Below are 24,172 nucleotides of genomic sequence, written 5' to 3' on the forward strand. Positions count from 1 at the left end.
TGTTCGTTATCCCCACTCCTCTTTGCGCTGGCGGTGGAGCCACTCGCGCTGCATCTCCGGTCGGGAACCCATTATACGGGCCTATGGACTCCTTCGGGCCCGCACTTCATTTCGCTGTATGCAGACGACCTGCTGCTCTTTTTAGAGGACCCGCTTGCCGCCCTACATGGAGCTGCGACGGCGCTCACGGAGTTTGGGGAGGTCTCGGGCCTCCGGGTGAATTGGACTAAGACCTGTCTTTTCCCGGTTCGCAAGGGCACCCCAGCCCCTACTCTAAGTAGGGAGATTAGATGGGAACCCAACTGCTTTAAGTACCTGGGGGTGTACGTCTATCACGAACCATCCGACCTTCTAGATGGGAACATTGCCCGCAGCACTCGAGCACTTCGAGGCTGTATGGACTTCTGGGCCACGCTACCGCTCTCGGTGGCAGGGCGGATTGCTTTGCTTAAAATGGTGGCGCTTCCCCGGTTGTTATATTATTTCCGGACACTACCGATTTGGGTCCCACCGGCCACGTTTCGACTACTACGATCAATGATAGTCGGATTCCTCTGGGGCTCGGGCCGCCGACGGGTGGCCCTCAAGACCCTGATGAGGCCGAAGGATGAGGGTGGGCTTGCGGTGCCGGACTTTGAAAAGTATTATTTAGCGGCGCAGCTCCAGACCTTCACCCAGGAGATAGCCCGGGAATTCCGGGGCCCAGAAGACAGGAGGGGGACGGGTATGGCCAGGCATGTTCTCTCCTTCATAGCGCTGCGACAACGTTTGACCCTACGGGACTTGTCGCTGGAGGAGCGGACCGTTCGCCTGTGTTGGAACCGAGCTCACGCCCGGGGCCATCTGAGAACACCGTATGCGCCCGAAATACCTTTGGGGATGCTGACGGCCTTGCCCCATGGGGGCGATTGGTCACGATTGGCGAACTGGGAAGACACCGGCTTACAGCTAATGGGAGACCTGTATGAGGATGGGGCGCTCTTGCCCTTTCAGGAGCTCATTGATCGCTTCGAGATCCCCGCGGCGACTTTCTGCTGCACTCCGCCCTTGTTCGAGCGATCCAGGCGCACTGGAAAAGCGGGCAGGAGGAATCCACTTTATCTCCGGTGTGCCAATACGTGATGATGTCTGCGGGCACGGTGAAGGCGGTCACTTGCCTTTACGGCAGACTGATCAACGAGGGGCTGGCTCCCCTCACTACTTTGAGAAACCGCTGGGAGGAGGACATTATACAGCTAATGGGAGACCTGTATGAGGATGGGGCGCTCTTGCCCTTTCAGGAGCTCATTGATCGCTTCGAGATCCCCCGCGGCGACTTTCTGCTGCACTCCGCCCTTGTTCGAGCGATCCAGGCGCACTGGAAAAGCGGGCAGGAGGAATCCACTTTATCTCCGGTGTGCCAATACGTGATGATGTCTGCGGGCACGGTGAAGGCGGTCACTTGCCTTTACGGCAGACTGATCAACGAGGGGCTGGCTCCCCTCACTACTTTGAGAAACCGCTGGGAGGAGGACATTGGCAAGGAGATCCCGGAGACGACCTGGTCCCAGCTGGTGCGGCGAGCCTGGAAGGGCACACGCCACGCCCGCTTTCAACTGGTCCATTATTATGTACTCCATAGAGCATATCTGACCCCGGTGAAAATCAGGCGATATTTTGCTACGAATGCGGCGGACTGCCCCAGGTGCCCGGCCCAGGAGGCGGACCTTCTCCACATGCTGTGGGCCTGCCCGGGATTGTCATCCTACTGGGTAGAAGTGGGGAAGACCCTGGAGGAGGTGACGGGGAGGTCCTTATCGTTTGACGCGGCTGTGGGACTCCTGCACTGGTTCCCTCATACCCCCAAGAATAAAATATCCAGCAAATTCATCGACTTAGGGCTACTCCTTGCTAAACGAGAGGTGACCAGGAACTGGAAGGCACGAGTTGGTCCGACAGGGAGCCGATGGCACAGCGAACTCTTGAAGTGGGCGGCGGGGGAGTGTAGAAAACGAGCCCATAATCCTATCGATGCCCAGGCTGGTGGCGCAAACCGCCTCTTAGTTCCCATGTTGAATAATTACCAAATAAAGAGACGGGCGCTGGAAGCAGGAATCAAGAACAGAGTTTAATTCTCATGAGGAGAGCCAGTCATTTCGGACACGAAACACAGTGTCTTTCGGGAGGTGCTCTAACAAGTGAGCTGAGACTCTTGCTTTTATACCTTACAGAACACTTGATAACACAATCAGGACAGTATGACGCAAAAGAGAGACATCCCTATAATCCTTGTGTCAATCCTACCCCACATGTGTTCACAATGGGGACCCTTGACCTGCTGATAAGAGGGGAGGGCAATCACGCAGCTGAGTGTTTCGTAGGATGTGTACGCCTGATCATAGCCCAGGGGGTGGGGTGGCTAGGATCAATAGTGGGTCTCTTGAGGAGGAGTGACTTCATACAATAAGGGCAGTAAATGGTATCTCCTGGCTTAGGCGATGGCCTCGGGCATGTGTGGTCAGCCGGACTCGGGGGAAGGGGTCATCAAGGAGTGGTATTCATGCCGCGTGGACAATCGAGCGCGGAGGGAAGGCTCATCAACAGAGGGGTATTTATGGAAGGAAAGGAGGTGTTGGTCAGGCGCGGCCGTGACTCTCAAGGACAGGGTCTTGCAGAAGGAGAAGGTTTATGACTTGCCCACGTGAGGAGAAGGGAGGGGTAGCCAGGGTGGACACAGGGACAGAGTCACACAGAGAGAGAGAGATCTGATGACCCGTACATGAGAGAGCGGGGGCAGTCAGGTGCAGCTGGGGAGGGCTACGTCAGCTTAAGGCGAAGGATGCCTCTTCAAGAGGGAATGGAGGGGGTCTTGTGCGGGTCAAGCAGGAGAGTTGCCTTTCACAGTAGGGTCGCGCAGGGAGAGGGTTTCATGGTCTATGCACGAGAGAGGGGGTGTAAGGTACGCGCAGGTGGGAAGCCGGGGATCCCAATGGGTAAAAGGCCATGGTGCCTAGAAATGGCTGTACATATGCATATTGGTACGGGCTCTTACTGGCAGGGTGATACGGTCAACAGTTTACAGTATTCATGGTGCTCACAGGGGGTGGAGTGGGAGAAGAAGGGGAATGAATGCTGTCTATGTACATCAATTTCTTCAACTTTCACAGTCGCCCCTTTTTACATAACAGCAGTCATTTTTGCAATTGACGAGTTTACAGGTGGACAAGCATCATTGATGAATTAGCATTTTGTCGATACTGACATTTGGCGTACAATCATAGACAGTTAAGGTGATGGGCAGAATGCAGTACATAGAAAATTGCTTTTCGTTGAGTTCCTAACAATTAAACGTACTACATAGCAAAAATCTTTCTGACTTAAAAAATGTGACCAATGAACAGTTCTGACCAGGTGGTTGAGAGCGGAATTCAGTTCGATACACAATATTTCTTCGTCACAGTGTCTTTTTGTCAGTGAGCCATCACTGGTAGGCTCTAGTCCGAGTACTTTCGTTGGCGCTGTTGAGCACCGGCGGTGGAGCTAAAGGTCCAGCTCGGTTCTATCCTTACGCGTTGCAGGGTGCGGTCAGTCCTCTGCTGTTAGACCACAGTCCTGTTCCCTAAACAATCCGGTTGGTGGCGCCTTATGCTCGGCACCCATAGTTCTATGGTAGCACCCTATTCCCAGTGGAATGCGGTTCTTTCCCTTGGCAAAAAGTCACGTGGAAAAGAGGGTGAGTGTCGTTCAAATAGTCGATAGGTGAGAGGGCGGAGTTGGGTCAGAGTTCCTGGGACACACAAAAGGGACCAAGGGAGCAAAGGATAACAAGCAGGCAGGCCCATCCATCGGGCCCAAAGAAGGGGGACGGAGACTCCAGGCACACGTGGGTTAGCAGACGGAAAGCTTCAAGGCGGCCCGTCATTTTTCATTTTCCACGTTGAAATTGCGGTCTCGTCCCGTATCCTGTTGCTCTGCGGCTCCACCTTTGGTCGAGGTCACACGAGTCCCAAGATCCGCAGTCAGGCTGTACGTCACATCTGACCCATCTCCTTCGGTGATCGTGAATCTTTGAATAGGTACAAGACAAGGTTTTAGAGAAATGGCAGAAGAAGATATCTACGCATGTGAATTCCTCCCTCAATTCTACGCATTTGGGAGATACGCTCATTGGTCACAGTCAGAGGTCCTATTACCAAGCAGTGCATGTGTCAGCATTCCTACTGAGTTTATGGCAGGTTTATTCATTGTCCTGTTTATAACTCAAGTGGGGATAAATGAGATTCCCATCAACTGTGCGTTACATCATATTCAACATTACGGAGCATTTCCCTTCAGGACTGGCTAACATTTTCAGACAGGGCGGGGGTGCCATCATCGACAGTCAGGTAAAACAATATTTTCTCGAGGGTCAACAGCTACTCATGGTCATTATGTTCATATCCGGGACAGCAACTGGGTTCTATCAAAATGGGGCGGGGATGCTTCGGGCGCTTACGCTTCGGTGCAAAAGGGGGGGGGGGTGGGGCAATCTGGGCATTGGGGGTCAATCTAGACGTTGGCGTTCGTCTCTGAAGAACAGACATAAGGTGCCATTGACATACAGTTCCCCTATAAATGGCCAGATTTGGGGGACTTTAGTCGTCTTACCTGTCCTTTCCTTCTCAGCCAATTCAAGTTCATTCATTTTACAGAAAGGAGAGGCAGTAATATGGCGAGATACAATCATTTTAGTTTCGGTCAATTTCGCTGAACACCTTCGCGTTCAATATGGATCAAATCAGACTGGTGCCGGTGGGGCACAGTCTTACCAAAAAGAGGGAGAGAAAATAGGGAGACTCTCATAGAGAGTGAGAGTCGTCCGCAATCTAAACAAGCCATTCGGTACACGTATGACATGTAGGGAGTGAGAGAGAGAGAGAGAGAGAGAGAGAGAGAGAGAGAGAGAGAGAGAGAGAGAGAGAGAGAGAGAGAGAGAGAGAGAGAGACGTGTACAAAAATAGGTCATTTAGTGCGCTCACAACACGGAACAGCAAAGGTCAGGTAACACGCAGATACAGACAGAGGGAAGACATGAATTCGTACATTACACACACACAAACTCAGACAGGGAAGACGGCACATGCATTACACATATACAAGACATTCACGACCAGACAGGAAACAATTGTTAGCCTACAAGATCTGGTTTTATATATATATATCCTACGTATCTTTACTATCCTATTTTATCTACGTGCTTAGCTCTTTCTACCCTTCCCCCCTTTCCCTTCTCGCTTGTTACGCCTGCGAGCGTTCCCAATTACCAATACTCACACCTCGGTCGGTCGATCAGTAATTAACCTGGTCGTGCTAGTTACCCATGGTTGGATCTTAAGCCATTTTTCTGTTCCCTCCTTTGGTGGGAAGTTCTCCAGGCTGAGGCAACGGCAAGTATTGATCGGGAGAACAGTCGGACAGCTTGGCTATATCTATAAGAGTGTGAGAAAGGGGGTAGTGCATTTCGAACATCAGCAACATTTCTAACTTCCTAGACGGGTGGTGCCGTGGCAACCCTCACCCGTATAATTTTCTTTGTCCTTTCCCTACCTAGTCAAACGTCCAGTTACATTATTTAACGCGTCATTTCTAGTCAATTTTTCGTCATTCAGTACCTGTCCAATTTCTATGTCAGTCCATCCTCTCAGTCGCTATGTCCTAAGAAGGAACAGTCATGTTAAGTCTACGTCTTTTGAAAACTTATCTTTATAACGACTACACACATATTCCCTCTTTCCCTTTTTCGTCGGGGGTCCGACCGTTGCTCTTCCACACTCCAGCCGACGTTCTGACGTGACCTGCAGAAGGGAGGGAAAAGAAGGGGTGGGGGGGGGGGGCAGCATTCAAAGTACATCAGCATGTAGTAGTCAAAAAAATATTTTTACCTACCACCTACTCGACCTATCTCCGCGTACTGCATTTCTTTACCATCTCGGCGTTTAAGCCCAGAGGGACCAGTGGTGTTAGATAGATAATCATTGACGATCTGCGTATCTACATGCGTTACTTGGTCGTAACCCTCTTTATCGGGTGCAAGGGTGACGGTCAGGTGGCATTTCTGTGGTGTCATTTTAAGGGTGTCTAAAACACTTTTCCTGGCTGCTTGCAATACATAACGTAGCTGCTAAATACCTGATCCCTTTCTGATCTACATCCTTCATCATACTTATTCTTCGCTCACAGTAGTAAGACATCCAAAACTCATTAAGGCAACTGCTACAACCATGCTTTCTTTTTCAAAATACTTTTAATAAACGAAATTGGTGGCAGTTCATTGCATAAAGTGCAGCAGTGCAATAAAATCGTATTAAAATTTTCTTACAGAGCAAGCATGATGCATGTCAAGAATTCAGTTTTAATTAATTCATAAATTCATTATCCAATACTCATTCTTTATCTAACTTACACCAATTCATTTTCCAAATCGTAATCAGTACCCACCCTAAGTCAGTTCATCATCCAAGCACATACTCAACATCCTTCATATCTACTTTCATTATCCAAAAAACTGCATATAGATCTCGGGACAACAAGCTGCGCAATCAGGGTGCAACAAAGTTTATTCAAAAACGTCTCATTTTGTGTCTGCGCCATTTTGGGAGGGGTCAGGCGAGTTCCAGCATAGTCAGAAAGTCTCTAGTCTCGCGTGGTTGGCCCAGAACTTTCCGTTGGCAGTTCAAAAAGTTTTGTGCTATGTGGTTAACAGTTTATCAAATATGGACCATGAGTCAAAGAGTGGGAAGGGCGGCAACAATTTTCCTACCGGGTCATCCTGGTGTTCCTCCGGAACTGAACAAGTCTGTGCCGCGGCTGCATTTTAGCCATTTCCAATCCGAGGCTGGTGCCGGCAGGAGCTGCACCGATGTCGTGGTTCCCAGTGAGGGGGCGGGGGCACCCATGCGGAGGGATCGGGGTGCCCCCCGGCTCTTATAGAATCTTCAAGGTTGAGGAGAGAAGGCATGGAGCATGTGCCCGTCCTGGGCAGAAGACCGCTTTTTGATGTTGACCCTCTTTAAGTAAGAGCATTGGGGTGTCGCTGGAAGCCTCCACCTGGAGGGAGGTGGGGGAGGCTCGTTCGCGTCACCTCCCCCTTCCAGCGACCCCGCGCCGTTCCTCGGCTCCGTCGCTTCGATATTGGCCGTGCTGGCTATTGAAGATGGGGGGGGGGTGGTCGGCGGCTGAGGCAAGACAGCCCCCCCTTTTCTCTTGACATGTGGCGGGACTACCTGGAACTGTCCAGGAATTTGACATGTGGCGGGACTACTTGCAAGCGCCGCCATTCTCGCTTTTGGCTTCGGCCTTCTTCGTGGGTCGGACCAGGCGAGAGACAGAAGGGGGGGGGGTGGTCGGTGGCTGAGGCAAGACAGCCCCCCTCCCCCGTGGCCTGCAGAGCAGCAGAAGAGGAGAGAAGGAGAGGTCTCTGCCATTCTTTGGACCGCCTGCCCAACATCATCTCCTCCTGACCGTGGCCAGGCGAGCCCCTTGTGCCTCGAGGCCTCGCCTTCCGGATGGGCGTAACCGCGGACCTGTTGCACTTCGGGAGCTTCTGGAATGGGGGTAGGTACCTATTGGGTGGTTTCTATTTCATGTGACCGTTATTTGGGCGTGGCGGGCAATGAGGCCAGATTTGGGAGCAGGAACAGGCAGTGAAGCCTAGCTACCTCGTGGCTATTTTTTGCTGCCAAACTTTTCGCCATTTTATATTTCTTATTATGAACTATTTCTAATGTTTCTTATTTTTAGTGAAGTCAAAAGCTCATCAGGGGGTTACTGACTTAGCCTGATTTCTTTTTATTTTTCTTTCTCTTCCTTAGCGTGTTTCGAGCTAAAGTTTTCTGTTAGTAGGGAACGGTGATCACTTTATGTGTCCTTTTCACTAGGGGGTACTTCTGGACGGACCAGACGAGTTCCCTCCAATAAATGGTCCGGGGTGGAACGAGATTATCGATCAAAAGGGGAACATATATTCCTTCATTAGGGTATCATCCTGGACAGACCGAGCGATGTACTTCCATTTACTAGGGTAGCCTCCTGGACGGACCAGATGGTCTACTTCCACCAAATGGCCCATGAGCGGGGAGCATATGTCCTCCATAAGGGTAGTCTCCTGGGCGGACCATGCGAGCTACCCCCCAAACAGTGGGGAGTGGGTAGGACTGACGAATTCACAAAGGGGCATAACCTACCCTTTACTACCTGCAAAGACTAGATAGAATATTTCTATTCCACGTTGTTTGCAAGTAGAAAATACCTCAAACGAAACAATTCCTGGAACAACAATGTCAAGGCAACCAACCAATCAGTGGGGAGAAAAACAGGCATGACGGATTACAACGGGGACAAATGTCTGCATTACCTGCCCTTCGCTATCCAAAAAGGAAGACAGAATATTTCTACTCGTCTCAGTTTGTAGACAGGGAAGATCTCAAAGAACAACAATCGATTATTAATCGACTTCAAACAATCAGTGGGGAGAAAAGTAGGCATGACGGATTAATACCGGGGACAAAAGTCTGCATTACCTACCCTTCTCTATCTGCAAAGAGGGACGACGTTCCTATTCGCCGCTGTTTGCAAACAGAGAATGTCTCGTTCTCAGAAGAGAACCAATATGTCAAGTAGCCTTCAAAGCTAAATGAACCAATACCAACAATTTCGGTATACAAATACCGATTTTCAATACAATCAATCAATCAATCAGGTGGATAGAACCACCCTACCAATCAGGCGTAAGAACGCCCTACTTAATCTTACCCGGACCGGACCATACGGACAGTTCTTTGACTTCCTCCTCCAGCGCCCGATCGTTCTCTTACTCCATGTAGCATTCCTGTGGGATTCCAGTCAGGACAATAGGTCACTCAAGAGAGGTCCGTTCAGAATTGGTGAAGTTCTGTCGATCGGCAGCCGGGCGAGGGCCCTCTCAAGGCAGGCATACCCCGATTATTTAGATGTTCACTTCTTCGTCTGGATCTCTCTTATCGGACCCTATGTCACTGATGGACCCCGCGTTGGGACGCCAATTGTAGAAAACTAGCCCATAATCCTATCGATGCCCAGGCTGCTGGCGCAAACCGCCTCTTAGTTCCCATGTTGAATAATTACCAAATAAAGAGACGGGCGCTGGAAGCAGGAATCAAGAACAGAGTTTAATTCTCATGAGGAGAGCCAGTCATTTCGGACACGAAACACAGTGTCTTTCGGGAGGTGCTCTAACAAGTGAGCTGAGACTCTTGCTTTTATACCTTACAGAACACTTGATAACACAATCAGGACAGTATGACGCAAAAGAGAGACATCCCTATAATCCTTGTGTCAATCCTACCCCACATGTGTTCACAATGGGGACCCTTGACCTGCTGATAAGAGGGGAGGGCAATCACGCAGCTGAGTGTTTCGTAGGATGTGTACGCCTGATCATAGCCCAGGGGGTGGGGTGGCTAGGATCAATAGTGGGTCTCTTGAGGAGGAGTGACTTCATACAATAAGGGCAGTAAATGGTATCTCCTGGCTTAGGCGATGGCCTCGGGCATGTGTGGTCAGCCGGACTCGGGGGAAGGGGTCATCAAGGAGTGGTATTCATGCCGCGTGGACAATCGAGCGCGGAGGGAAGGCTCATCAACAGAGGGGTATTTATGGAAGGAAAGGAGGTGTTGGTCAGGCGCGGCCGTGACTCTCAAGGACAGGGTCTTGCAGAAGGAGAAGGTTTATGACTTGCCCACGTGAGGAGAAGGGAGGGGTAGCCAGGGTGGACACAGGGACAGAGTCACACAGAGAGAGAGAGATCTGATGACCCGTACATGAGAGAGCGGGGGCAGTCAGGTGCAGCTGGGGAGGGCTACGTCAGCTTAAGGCGAAGGATGACTCTTCAAGAGGGAATGGAGGGGGTCTTGTGCGGGTCAAGCAGGAGAGTTGCCTTTCACAGTAGGGTCGCGCAGGGAGAGGGTTTCATGGTCTATGCACGAGAGAGGGGGTGTAAGGTACGCGCAGGTGGGAAGCCGGGGATCCCAATGGGTAAAAGGCCATGGTGCCTAGAAATGGCTGTACATATGCATATTGGTACGGGCTCTTACTGGCAGGGTGATACGGTCAACAGTTTACAGTATTCATGGTGCTCACAGGGGGTGGAGTGGGAGAAGAAGGGGAATGAATGCTGTCTATGTACATCAATTTCTTCAACTTTCACAGTAGAGCACGCTAAGATACCAGTTAGCTTGGAGGCAGCGTAATGAGAAGGCGCAGGAGGCAGCGTTGGAGTGGGAGACGTTAGTACAGGCCCTTAGGGATTATTGCGCCCCCAGCGACTCTGAAGGTGAGGAAGCGGCTCGCCCCATGTCCCGATAAACGATTACATTTTCAGACCTGTTGCTTTCCCCATGGGTCCCTTAGCAGATCCTGTTGCGGTTGTTACCGAGCGCTGATGGCGGGGTCGGGTGGGGTTTTCTTTGGTTTGTAGCGTTTTGTGGGTGGGGTTTTTCTTTCTGGGTTTATAGGCTTGTTTGGAAAAGCAGATGACGGACAGTGGATCATCCGGACCAGCTTCGACATCCTTCTGAACCCCCATTGAATTTCGCCGCCCGCCCCCAGGGTTGTGGGCCGGCTGGCTGTGTAAGAAACTTACGGCGGGGGGACGGAGGGTTGTATCTCATTGATTTTGCTTGTGCTATAATGCTGGTCGATTATGTAACGATTTACTGATTCCTGCAATAAAAATATATTTAAAAAAAAAAAAAAAAAAAAATGAAGGGTGCTGAAGGCCCAGCAACTCAGCTTTAGAGTAGCACATCTTACCGGCTTAATAGCAGAGAGAGGAGCAAAAAGCCTGGCGCCTGGCGCTGACTTAGCGCGGACGGGCGCAGACGGGCAGCTCTTTGGCGGGTCTTCGGCGGGGCTGCGCGCGATCGCTGCGTGCTCGTAATACTGCGAGGGCTAAGTAGCCTAGAGGAAGTTGGACACTAGAGCGCTAACCGCTCTGCGTGCAGGCCGACCGGAAGTGCCCCTACGAGGAGTTTGCAGGGAGACGGCTCCCACAATCAGTGATGGCGTGTGGTGCAGGGGGAAGTGAGTTTTAAAAGAATACACAATTTACAAAGCACACATAAAGATTTCACACAATTACAACAGAATATAAAAGTAGTTTAAAATTAAAGCGCAGTCTAGCTCTTACTGCCTGGTCAGTTATTGTCTTTATTGAAGAGTAGAAAATAAAATATCCTCTTGGAATCAAAAGTATCACCAAGTAGGTATAGCCACCATTCAATCCACTCTACTCAATCACATCTACACAAGATCCGTTAATTATACATATATATACCACCAAGAAAAAAATTCTATATATTAGCTTTAATATAGAAAAATACAACTCATGTTATTTCCTTTGTACGTAAAAAGGAGATTATGTATGTGACTCCCTATAAACAGTTTTAATTTTAATCCCCCTGTACAAAATATAATTTGGCGCACTAAAACACTTCAGATAAAAATACACGAGGTATTATTTATTTATTATTATTTTGAGTATTTATAAAGCGCGGCTGATACCTTGCAGGCTTCCTGGCGCTGGAGAATACTCTGCTGACGGATAGCCGGAGTAACTAGCGGACGGGCAGGTTTTAGGGGAAAAGCCAGGTCTTGATGCGTTTCCTAAATGGAAGAAGTTGTGAGATCTGGCGTATGTCAATGGGCAGGCTGTTCCATAACTTGGCCGCTGCGACCCTGAAGGATCTGCCCCCGGTTCTGGCTTTATTGAATCTGGGCACCTTTACCAGACAGGCCGAGGATGAGCGTAAGTCTCTGGTGGGAGTGTACCACAGAAACAAGGCTTGCAGAGGTCTGGGCCCGAGTCCATGCAGAGCCTTAAAGACAATGCAGAGGGACTTGAATGCCACACGCTGCTTTAAGGGTAGCCAATGTAGCTCGGCCAGAGCTGCTGTGGCCGAAGACCTTCTCGTCCAGCCAAGAGCCAGCTTGGCGGCGGCAGATTGAATTCTTTGTAGTCGGTCCATCAGCGTGACTGGAGACTCAAGGAGCAGGGCGTTACAATAGTCGAGGCGACTGAGTATCGTACACCTGACTATCGACGCCCGGGCTTGTGCAGGGAGAAGTGGCATGATTTTATGCAGGGAGCGTAGCAGGGCTGTACAGATCCCCACTGTTTTTGCTACCTGGGTTTCCATACTCAGCTTGTTATCGAGCATGGCTCCCAGGTTGCGGACCGAGGAAACTGGCAGAGGTTTGTCTCTAGTCTCTGGAGGCCAGAATGCACTCGGAAACTGGCGGGGTATGATGGTGCCAGCACAAAACAGAACCTCTGTTTTAGAGGAATTAAATTGGAGGGAGTTTCTGTGGAGCCACCCAGCCGTCTCTCTTAAGCAGTCGTGGAAGGTGGATAAAGGAATGGAATCTTCTCCTTCCCAAGAGAGAGTGAGCTGCGTGTCATCAGCGTAGTTTATTGTTTTTATCCCAAAGGACTTAATTAACTTGATTAGCGGGATAAGGTACACGTTAAAAAGAATGGGGCTGATGGAGGAACCCTGGGGAACTCCCTGGGGCACCGGTGCAAAGGTGGATTGGAATGGGGGGAGGGAGACAGCCTGTCTTCTGTCCCGCAGATAGGAGTGAAACCAGAGCAGCGCTGTGCCATCCACACCTACTTCACCGAGTCTCTGCAGCAGCGTACTGTGGTTGACCGTATCGAATGCGGCAGACAGGTCCAGCAATATCAAAGCCACTGGCTGGCCCCTGTCTGCACGCATGCGAAGGTCCTCCATGGCAGTCAAGACCGCTGTTTCGGTGCCGTGGGCAGGACGGAATCCGAACTGATGATCGTCTAGAAGGTTGTTCTGTTCTAGGTGGCAGGAAAGGCAGGAACTGACCCATCGTTCAGCGACTTTCGCTGGAAATGGCAATAGAGAGATGGGTCGGTAGTTAGATAGACAATCTGGGCTCAGGGAGGGTTTTTTTAGGAGTGGAGTGACAAGCGCCTGTTTCCACGGGGTTGGGACATAACCACTGTGCAAGGACTGGTTACATATTTGGCGCATGGTGCCAAAAAGTTCAGTTCCAAAATTTTTCAAAATTTTTGGAGGCAGGGGGTCGAGAGGGGAACCCGAGGTAATTCCATGCACCAGTCTTTCAAACTCGGAGGCCGGGATAGGAGGAAATTCCCGTAATCTGGCCGTAAGGCCAGAGCCTAGAGACGTCAGGTTTTGAGAGCTGGTGCTGGGTCCCTGCATGTTGGGGGCTCCCAAAGAGAGAGGTGTTTTCAGCTTTTGAATGATGGTGTTTATTTTGTTGATGAAAAATGCTGCGAGATTATCACAGAGGGCTTGGGTGGGGGGCTGTGTGGAGATGACACAATCTGGATGGGTTAAGTTTTTAAGTATCTGAAAAATACTTTTTGAACTATTAGTGGCATTGGTAATGATGGAACAGTAATATTTGGCCTTATGTTGGGCGATGGCAGTTTTGTACGCCCAGAGGTTTTCTTTCCAAAGAGTTTTGTTAGTGTCAGAATAGCCTTGCCTCCATCTTCTCTCTGCTTGTCTGCAGGCTAGTTTGAGTGCTCTTAATGAGTCGTCGAACCATGGGGCAGGTACTCGTCTCTTTGGTTTGCCCTTTTTCTGAGGGACGAGGCGTTCCGAGATGTTGGAAATCCTTGTGCAAAGGGACAGATAGTTATCCTCTACCGATTGAGTGATGGAAAAACTGTCTCAAATACTGGGCCGGTCAGTCTTAGTTTATCCAGAGCCTTCCAGTCTCTGTACGAAGAGTCGGGGCCGGGGCGGAGTGACGGTCTGCAAGACCTGCTGCCGGCTATGTGAAATTTAATAAGCGCATGGTCGGTCCAGCACATTGGCAGAATATCGCTCAGGAATACTAGCTGGGGAGAGGAGAAGATTAGATCGAGCTGGTGCCCTGCTGAGTGTGTGGGTTTATTAACCAGCTGGGAAAGTCCCATACCTTCACATGAAAGTAGAAGATTGTTAAGGGCGGAGTCTAGGCTGCCGTTAGGCCATAGGTTGAAATCGCCCAAAACTATCAATTTATTATGAGAGGTAGCCATATTAGTAAGAGTGGTGAGGAGCGATTGCTGCTGAGTGGAGTTGAAAGCTCCCGGCGGGCGGTAACAAATCACAGCCGTGAAAGTTGTTCCGGAGTGGCAGTCGATTGAGAGGCCAAGTATTTCGGTACCCGCCACTGGGTCCATAACAAGGGTTTTTATGGACCAGGAGGCTCTATAAATTATACCGACTCCACCACCCCGACCCTTAGGTCTTGGGAGATGCAGAATTTTAAAGTCTTGTGGACAAGCCCAATCCAGTTCTATATTGCAATCGGAGTGGGTCCAAGTCTCCGTCAGGAATAGAGCGTCAAGATGGTGATTGTCAATGAGCTGAGAGATTTCGTTAGCGTGTTTGGGCAGTGACCTGACGTTCAGCAGGCCACCCGACAGTAAACCTTTGCAGGCAAAGTCGTGCAGAGGATAGGCGGTGTCCAAGAAGGACAGATGACCTTCATGTGCGAAGTCTCTAAGATGGAGTAAAGCCTCATGCGCCAGGTGCGGAGGGCTAATGGTGGACAGGGGGACAGGAGCCTCGGGAGGCGCTCCAGGCGCTGCCGAGGCGCGGACGAGCGCAGACGAGCTTGCCTTATGCGCGCCTTCGGCGCGCATTCGTCGTGCCCGCTGCGCTCGTCCGCTGCGCTTCCTGCAGAGACACATAATATATAGTGAGCTGGCTGCGTGGGAGGGGGGGCGTGGCCAGCCGCGGAGGGCGTGTCTGGCGGGTCCCTCAACCAGGAAGTGGTGGCAAGACGCGGGACTAGGGCAACAACAACAGCTGTCTGCTGCTGAGCGCTATCGCGGTAATGCCAAGGTTTTCAAGTGCACGCAGGTATTAAAAACACAGAAATACACTGTAAAATAGGGCACAAGTTTTAAAAAGTCGTTGCTCCCGGCTTTCCGCCTCAGGAGTTTCTCAGGATTGTAGATGGCGACGCTCGTAGTCAGCGCGCTTTTATGTGAGCCTGGGAGGGGGAGGGGCGTGGCCAGCCGCGGTGGGCGTGTCTGGCGGGTCCCTCAACCAGGAAGTGGCGGCAAGACGCGGGACTAGGGCAACAACAACAGCTGTCTGCTGCTGAGCGCTATCGCGGTAATGCCAAGGTTTTCAAGTGCACGCAGGTATTAAAAACACAGAAATACACTGTAAAATAGGGCACAAGTTTTAAAAAGTCGTTGCTCCCGGCTTTCCGCCTCAGGAGTTTCTCAGGATTGTAGATGGCGACGCTCGTAGTCAGCGCGCTTTTATGTGAGCCTGGGAGGGGGGGCGTGGCCAGCCGTGGTGGGCGTGTCTGGCGGGTCCCTCAACCAGGAAGTGGCGGCAAGACACGGGACTAGGGCAACAACAACAGCTGTCTGCTGCTGAGCGCTATCGCGGTAATGCCAAGGTTTTCAAGTGCACGCAGGTATTAAAAACACAGAAATACACTGTAAAATAGGGCACAAGTTTTAAAAAGTCGTTGCTCCCGGCTTTCCGCCTCAGGAGTTTCTCAGGATTGTAGATGGCGACGCTCGTAGTCAGCGCGCTTTTATGTGAGCCTGGGAGGGGGGGGCGTGGCCAGCCGCGGTGGGCGTGTCTGGCGGGTCCCTCAACCAGGAAGTGGCGGCAAGACGCGGGACTAGGGCAACAACAACAGCTGTCTGCTGCTGAGCGCTATCGCGGTAATGCCAAGGTTTTCAAGTGCACGCAGGTATTAAAAACACAGAAATACACTGTAAAATAGGGCACAAGTTTTAAAAAGTCGTTGCTCCCGGCTTTCCGCCTCAGGAGTTTCTCAGGATTGTAGATGGTGACGCTCGTAGTCAGCGCGCTTTTATGTGAGCCTGGGAGGGGGGGCGTGGCCAGCCGCGGTGGGCGTGTCTGGCGGGTCCCTCAACCAGGAAGTGGCGGCAAGACACGGGACTAGGGCAACAACAACAGCTGTCTGCTGCTGAGCGCTATCGCGGTAATGCCAAGGTTTTCAAGTGCACGCAGGTATTAAAAACACAGTAATACATTGTAAAATAGGGCACAAGTTTTAAAAAGTCGTTGCTCCCGGCTTTCCGCCTCAGGAGTTTCTCAGGATTGTAGATGGCGACGCTCGTAGTCAGCGCGCTTTTATGTGAGCCTGGGAGGGGGGGCTTGGCCAGCCGCGGTGGGCGTGTCTGGCGGGTCCCTCAACCAGGAAGTGGCGGCAAGACGCGGGACTAGGGCAACAACAACAGCTGTCTGCTGCTGAGCGCTATCGCGGTAATGCCAAGGTTTTCAAGTGCACGCAGGTATTAAAAACACAGAAATACACTGTAAAATAGGGCACAAGTTTTAAAAAGTCGTTGCTCCCGGCTTTCCGCCTCAGGAGTTTCTCAGGATTGTAGATGGCGACGCTCGTAGTCAGCGCGCTTTTATGTGAGCCTGGGAGGGGGGGGCGTGGCCAGCCGCGGTGGGCGTGTCTGGCGGGTCCCTCAACCAGGAAGTGGCGGCAAGACGCGGGACTAGGGCAACAACAACAGCTGTCTGCTGCTGAGCGCTATCACGGTAATGCCAAGGTTTTCAAGTGCACGCAGGTATTAAAAACACAGAAATACACTGTAAAATAGGGCACAAGTTTTAAAAAGTCGTTGCTCCCGGCTTTCCACCTCAGGAGTTTCCCAGGATTGTAGATGGCATCAGTGTGGGTTTAATGTGCTGAGAAGTTTGATACCAAACTTTTCAGTTTTCTGTGTAGCCATTATGGTGTTGTGGAGTTCGTAATGACAAACTCCCAGCACCATTTACTCTTAATGGCAGCACTGTACTTACAATGCCCAAGAATGGACTTGGGCACTGTAGGGGTACCGGGCTCATTCACCTGTACCCTCACCGCTGGTATAGTGCACCTCGCTGGAGGGGTGGCTGATCTAGGCCAGGGCAGTGGGTTGTAGGCATGGCTCATAGGGATGTGTGCCATGTCGACTCTTTGCTTTGTTCTGCATCAAAACACGCAGCCTGCAAAGGCAGTGTGTGTGTGTAGAGGTACAGGGGCTCTAAGGGTGGCACAATAAGTGCTGCAGCCCTTAGAGGCCTTCTCTGGTCACAGTGCCCTGGGTACCTGTGGTACCATTTACCAGGGGCTGACCTGTGGCCAGATAGGCCAATTGGGTTAGTTTTGGGGAAAGAACACAGGGTCTGGGAACGGATTGTTTTCATAGATAAACTTCTCCTCAAATTTGGCTGTGAATAACAAGGCCAGCTCTGGGGAAGAAGGAGAACCCATTGCTGTCCCTTTGATTTCCTCTCCATGGGCAGCTCACTGGTGTGACAGTGTCTCCATGAAGACACGTTGAGATGTCTGCCCCAGTAGTCATGGCGGAAGGTTGAGTAGTTGCAGTGGAAGGATCTCCTTCTTGGGTCTGAGGTGCTGGTGTTATCGCAGAAGTGCAACAACGGTAGAGTCCTCAGTGGTTGTCTGCATCTTCCCCTCTGCGGTCTCCGAATCATTTTGTTTGTATTTAGCAGTTGACACTGGCAAGTGAGACACAACCTCTACACAGACTTGCTCAGTCAGGGAGACTGGGGGACCCTAAGCGCTTCATTTCATTTCAATCTTTATTCGGTTTAAAAAACCTTGTAAGATACAATACATTAAAATCATAATACATCATATTACAGTACATAGTAAAAAAACAGCGGTGGGTAAGAATATCATCACATCTCATTTGCACAAAATACGCAAAATTCAATACATTTTCCAAAACATCTACATTGGGGTTGGCTAGATCTTGATCGGTCCCTTTTCTATAGAGAACACTAAATAAATATACGTAGTAATAAAATAATAAATTAAATGTCTGTTTTTGTTAAAAAATGGTATACCATAGCGATAGAGCAGGCAGCACTATAGCGACTAAAAAATGAGTCAATAACATGGTAAAATGGCCTATTACATTAGATTGTTTGATTTTTCTTCCTCCTGATCAAGGCTACACATAGGAGAAAACGACTTAGGCTGAACACAATCGGTTGCGCAGTGTCTCCTTTGAATATTCTGAGACCAACCTTGATTCATCAAAGGCCTAACCTATTACAGATTGGCTTAAGCCATTTTTTCCTTGCTTTAAGGTTTTCTGGGCATATGAATAAAACATGAGACTCATCCTCTTTCATCCCCATCTCACAGAACTCACATATGTCAGAGCCAGCGGCCCCGGTCAACCCCTTATTACAGTTCCATCTAGTTGTTCTTTCTTTTAATTGCAAGATACTATACCGGAACTTTAAATATAGGCTTTTAGCCAATGGAGGGTGAATTTCATCCATGAGGGGCTCTAGTTGCATATTCATTTTGGTTTCAAATAATTTCGAAGTTAGAGTCCCTGTTCTGGGATTCGAAAGCACTGAATCTCTAATATAGTCCCAGTACCTTTGCTTCAAGATCTTTTTTGAGCTGTTTGTAAGAGAATCAGGGTCAAACCAAAAGTCACTTAACCCTAGTTTTTCAAACCATTTTTTGACGTACTCTAGCCATGGCAAGTGTGTGATGTTCTTTATAGCCAATATCTCTTTCAATGCTTCTGTATAATCAGCCAGCTCTTCAGTGGACCATAAGCGGACCCAATAGAGCAGCGGACGAAGAGAAGCATAGTCGTCAGTACGTCTGAAGTTAAGGTCCCATAGTACGGGTGTCAGTGGTGTTGACCCAGGTATCCCTAAAAGTTGCCTAATGAAGGAGTTTTCCCTCACTCGGAAAGTATCCTTTAAAGCATAGGCCCAAAGGTCCGCACCATAAAGTGAAGATGATTGCACTTTATATTTAAATAATTCGATAGCTGGTGAGACCGCTTTGAAGTGGCTATTCTTGTGCTTCTTTAAGATCGGTACCTGATTTTGGGTCAGCCTTAATTTTGAGTTCTCCAATTGTGTTTTCCATGTAACATCACTGTCTAAAATAATACCCAGGTATTTAAAATTGGGGACTTCTTCTATATGTTCATTGTTTATCTTAAAAACCTTGTTAAAACCTTTATGGGGGTTGATTGTCATAACTTTTGTTTTTGAGGAGTTAATTTCTAATTCCTTGTCATGGCAATACAGACTAAAAGTATTTAAAAGGTTTTGGAGCCCCCTGGGTGTCTGAGAGATTAAGATTGTGTCGTCTGCAAACAATAGTGCTGGAACGGCTTGCCCACTCAATTTGGGAGAGTCATGCTCGCAGCCCAAAAGAGTATCGGGGATGTCATTGACGTATAAAGAGAATAAGGTGGGTGCCATTACGCACCCTTGCCTTACCCCTTTTGATATTTTTATTTTCTCGCTGACTTCTCCATTCGGTCCCCATCTGACTCGTGCGTAATTATTCTCGTGGAGTCTGATTAAAATTTGAAGGATATTTCCAGGGACACCCATTCTGTTTAATGTCTTCCATAGGGCTGCCCTAGGAACCATATCAAAAGCTGCCTTCAAATCAACAAAGGCCACGTATATATGGGAACTCCTTATAATCGTATATTTCCAGACTAGACATAAAAATCTAAAAACCTGGTCTACAGTGCTTATCTTGCATCTAAAACCTGCCTGGTATTTTGTGTAGATAGAGTGCTCTTCAATCCAAGAGGTGAGCCGACCAAGAACCTGTCGTGCAAAATTTTTTGTAACTCGTCAATTAGGCTGATAGGTCAAATCCTTCGCACTATCGGCCTATCACCCTTCTTGAACAGAGTTACAATCTCTGCCCCCTTCCAGGTTTCCGGAATAGGAGCTCCTCGGGCAATATCATTGGATAATAAATTGATATAAGGATCCCAGATGTAATTTTCATGTTTCCAAAGATCACCTGGTATTCTGTCAGGGCCTGGCGCTTTCCCTGGCTTAACTGCCTTGATTGCTAAAATTGTTTCTGTTAGAGAAAAAACGAGGGGAGCGTCATGCACAGCCAAGGGAGCCTGCAACCTGTCCCAACCTCCACTCTCACCTGAACTTTCACAGGAATATAACAAAGTAAAATGCTCGACCCATGTTTTCTCCTCTAAAAATGTATCTTTGCATTCTGTCGCCCCCCTGGTGCCTCTAGCAATGAGGCTCCAGAAGGAGGTCTGATCTTTGCGCTTACATGCGTCCAGCAAATCGGACCAAACCCTTTCGTCCCACTCTTTCTTGGCCTTTAATAAAATACTTTTATACTGGGCTCTCTTAGTTCTCACAATATCCGCTGAACCCCCCCGACCGCTGTAATTAGGTCTGTCTTGGCTTTCCGGCAATCCTGGTTATACCAGGTGATCCCAGTTTGTTTACTCTTTTGGGCGTTATGTGATCTTTTTACCGCCCTGGTCAGGATCCCGCCAAGTTGGTTGATTAAATGTTCATGGGATTCTATCAGACTAGGATTTTGGATGACAGTACTGTTACCTAAGAGAAAAGACATATGCCTCACAAATACATTATAGATTTGACTAATGATTTTTGAGTTGTCTAATACCACTGGCCACTTCAGGGATCTACGGTTATTTGCCACTAGGGGATCCTGTGGCAAGGACACTGTGCTATTAGCACTTTTGTCAAGGGTTTTAAAAATCTGAGTTTGGACTGATAAGATCAGAGGATAGTGGTCGCTTTCCGTGCGATCATCCACCATTAGGTCGATGGTCATGGGCCACAAGTTCAGGGAAACTAGTAGATAATCTAGGTGGCTGGAATGTGTCCCTCTGGTGAATGTTGGTCTACTGGGGCAGTCTGATGGCAACCGCCCATTACATGCACGTAGGCCTGATTCTAATGTCAAGTTCAGTAGTTGTAAGGCGCTCACTGTGCAAGGTGCTTTGTATTTCGTATCTACTAAAGGAATATTGTTGGCACTGTCCTCATCCTTATAGATGTCTTCTAGACCTATTATGGGTTCAAAACCTCTATTAAAATCACCACCTATAATCATTTGTGCATTTTGATCAAACCCCGCCACAAGATTACTCAGGTGGGTTACAACTGTTGATTCTTTACATGATCGATGTGGTCTACTATAGATATTGATCACGTAAATGCTACAACCCTTAGTATTTTTTAGCTCAAGTAATAAGAGGTCGGGATTATTTTTATCAATTTGCTTAAAGGACAAGCCTCCTGTGATTTTCACCCAAATTGTTAGTCCGCCAGAGGGTCTCCCCCCATTTGTATTTACTGCGGGTATGAAAAAAGATCTATAGTCAACCTTAAAGTAGTTTTCAAGCCCCCAGGTCTCCTGGAACATAATTAAATCCCCACTAGCCAGATAATCATGCCAGGACGGATCTGAGAGATTTTTTTTCAGACCCGCAATGTTCCAGCAGATAATTTTTGTGCTTCCTAAAACACCTAGTTTCTCTACTACCTGGCATGGAGCAGTTACCCCAGTTGTATCTAAATGCGGTTGTTGTGCCATTATGTCAGCAAAATGCAATGGCTGTTGCGAAATTTTAACAGGTGCAATCTGCTTTGATTCGACTTCAGGATGCAACCTAGGATATATGTGATTTGTACTGCATGACGTTGTCGAGGCCCCTCCATCAAGTCAGTCGCAGTCAGCTAAGCCAGCTAAAGCTTCAAACCTATTAGAGGTGCTGACTCCCCAGTTGTAGGATGGGGCCCCGAAGCCCCAACCATTTGCAGGGGCATTCCATCTAGGTGCAGGGGTAATAGAAAAGGGTGGATTCTGGTGAGAACCCAGCCATCCTCCATTATAGTCAACATTGCCTGTAGGTGCTGGGGTATTAGGATACAATACATTCTGTTGCATGCCTGCCCATCCTCCATTGTAATTAACATTATCTAAGGGCCCACAATTATTAGCTAATGTACCAAGCCCTCGTCTGCCCATTTGGTTCCAGTTTTGCCCTGAGATAGTGTGGCTAGGAGTATTGTGTTGGTTTACTAGCCATGGACCTGCCCTGTTTTTAGGAGCGTAGTTTGTGTCAAATGCTGATAGTCCCCCACCCCAACCATTATCTCTCACTGACCAAGCTGGCTTCCGGGGCTTTTGATTGTTGGCCTTTTGTGACTCATTATAGAAAAATTCTAATGTAAGAGGGATTATAGAACTACTTCTTTTTTGTGGTGGAAGGATATTTGATAGAATATCGGGAAGAGCAGCTGGTGTTGAAAAGTTTAATATCACACAGTCGCCCTTCCATTTTTTTTGCTTATTTCCTATCCAACCAACCCTCCTTGCCGTTTTAATTTCATCAGCCAGCCGCTGTTCGCCCCCCTGTGCTATCCGCATATTATTTGACAGCCAGTATAGTGCCTTGCTTTTTAGTGACGAGGCTGACTCAGCTTGGTCCGGTGATAAGGTTGGTGTGTTGGCTAGCACTAGCACCAACGGTGCTGCTTCAACTACAAATTGTATTGGATTTTCTTCAAAACTAGAGGGCACTGTAACATGTGGTGGATCAATTAAATGGGCAGTTGGGGCTTCTGTTGGCAAGTCGTTGGTAATATGGCCAGTTTGAGGGCATTCTGAAGGAATTGCTCCTAGTGGGGTAGCATCTGATGATACCCTGGATTCATTATCTTCCTTTGGGGAATCACGACCTTTATTGACATTACTTAAAGCATTGCCTATTGCATCTGCTAAAACATTTTGTGTGATTCCAAGTTTCTTTATCTCTGCAGAAAGTTTATCAATCTTACTGATAAGTGGCTTAATAATTGTCTGAATTTTTATTTCTAACAGCTCCGCTATTCTAGACATTAAGTCCTCGTCCAATGTGTCCCTCAGATTGTTTTCCTCATTATTCTGGCAGGTACTTTTTGACTTTGGCGGTGGTGTGACCTTATTTTTTCCTGAACGTGCCCCCCCATGTTTACTTTGCAATCTGCGACAGGCTCTGACTGCCCTTGAGGTCTGTTTTGCCGGTGGTTCGTCCTCCACGTCTTCTTTTTCATCATTTCCTTCAACCTCAATGACAACCTGTGCATCTGGGTCATTATCCTCATGTTGCTCAATGTCCCCCACATTCACTGTGCTGGCATCAATATTGACAGCTACTGGGGAAACTATTGCATGGGGATCGTTGTTAGAGTCTAATAACAGAGACTTGTTAGTTTGCGAGGAGGTGGGTGGGCTCATGGGAGGGAGAATAGGTGATTGAGACAGACCTAACGATTGTCTGCGTTCGCTGTTTATTTTGCTGACCACTTGGACAAGGTAGTTTTCCATGGTGTTCTTTGGTGTTTCGGGTGCCATGTGATGATTTCTTTTACGCATAATTTATACAAAGGTGTGTGAAAGTCTTACACCCACAGCTCGATGAGATAACAAAGTATAATTCTCAAGGTTAAAACAAAAGTCTTATTTCAATAACTTGTGCAGATGTCCAGCTGACTCCTTTCCAGATTCGTCGGTGTGTTTGACTGCTATTAACTTTTCCACGTAGGCCCCCTCTTTTTCCCGGGCTCCTGGGCGATTCGATAATAGCTGTACAGCCTGCTTACCGACCCCCGTCTGGATAACTAGGGCTCAGGAGGTGGTCAACCAGCGTCAAAAAACACCACCTACTCACAATAGGCTGTCATGAAAGTAAATCCCTGGTGCACAATGAAGTATTTTAGGGGGGTGGCCTAGCCTGGCCTACTCGTGCCGATGAGGGCCGTAGAGGGCCCGCCCTTTGCCCGGGCGTCTTGCTCGCGTCCCGCGACGCGGGGGTTCTCCTTCCTTTATGCCTCTGTTGGCGCTCTCAGGGCGCAACCCGCGTCACTCTGCATGCGCCGCCGCGAGGCCTGCCGGGATTTGTAGTCTCCCGGAGCGGCGGCGCGGAGTCCGATGCCCTTTGACTCTTGGCGGTGGCGGCGGTGAATCCAGTGGGCTTCTCTGCACACGTGTGACTCTCGGCGGTGGCGGCGGAATAGTAAGTGTCTCCCCCGCTCTGCCGGGGTTCTCCTTCCTTTATGCCTCTGTTGGCGCTCTCAGGGCGCGACCCGCGTCACTCTGCACGCGCCGCCGCGAGGCCTGCCAAGATTTGTAGTCTCCCGGAGCGGCGGCGCGGAGTCCGATGCCCTTTGACTCTTGGCGGTGGCGGCGGTGAATCCAGTGGGCTTCTCTGCACACGTGTGACTCTCGGCGGTGGCGGCGGAATAGTAAGTGTCTCCCTTCTCGGCACTCTGCCACATTTCCT

The 24,172-nt window shown here is 49.2% G+C and overlaps 1 protein-coding gene across 1 annotated transcript in view; it reads left to right on the plus strand.

The window, feature by feature from the left end:
• Positions 1-24,172, plus strand: part of LOC147737760 (uncharacterized) — a 168,319-nt gene that overhangs the window by 16,001 nt on the left and 128,146 nt on the right. The window lies entirely within an intron of this gene.

Source organism: Lissotriton vulgaris, chromosome 1_1 (genome assembly GCF_964263255.1).
Source record: "Lissotriton vulgaris chromosome 1_1, aLisVul1.2, whole genome shotgun sequence".
Lineage (NCBI taxonomy): Eukaryota > Metazoa > Chordata > Amphibia > Caudata > Salamandridae > Lissotriton > Lissotriton vulgaris.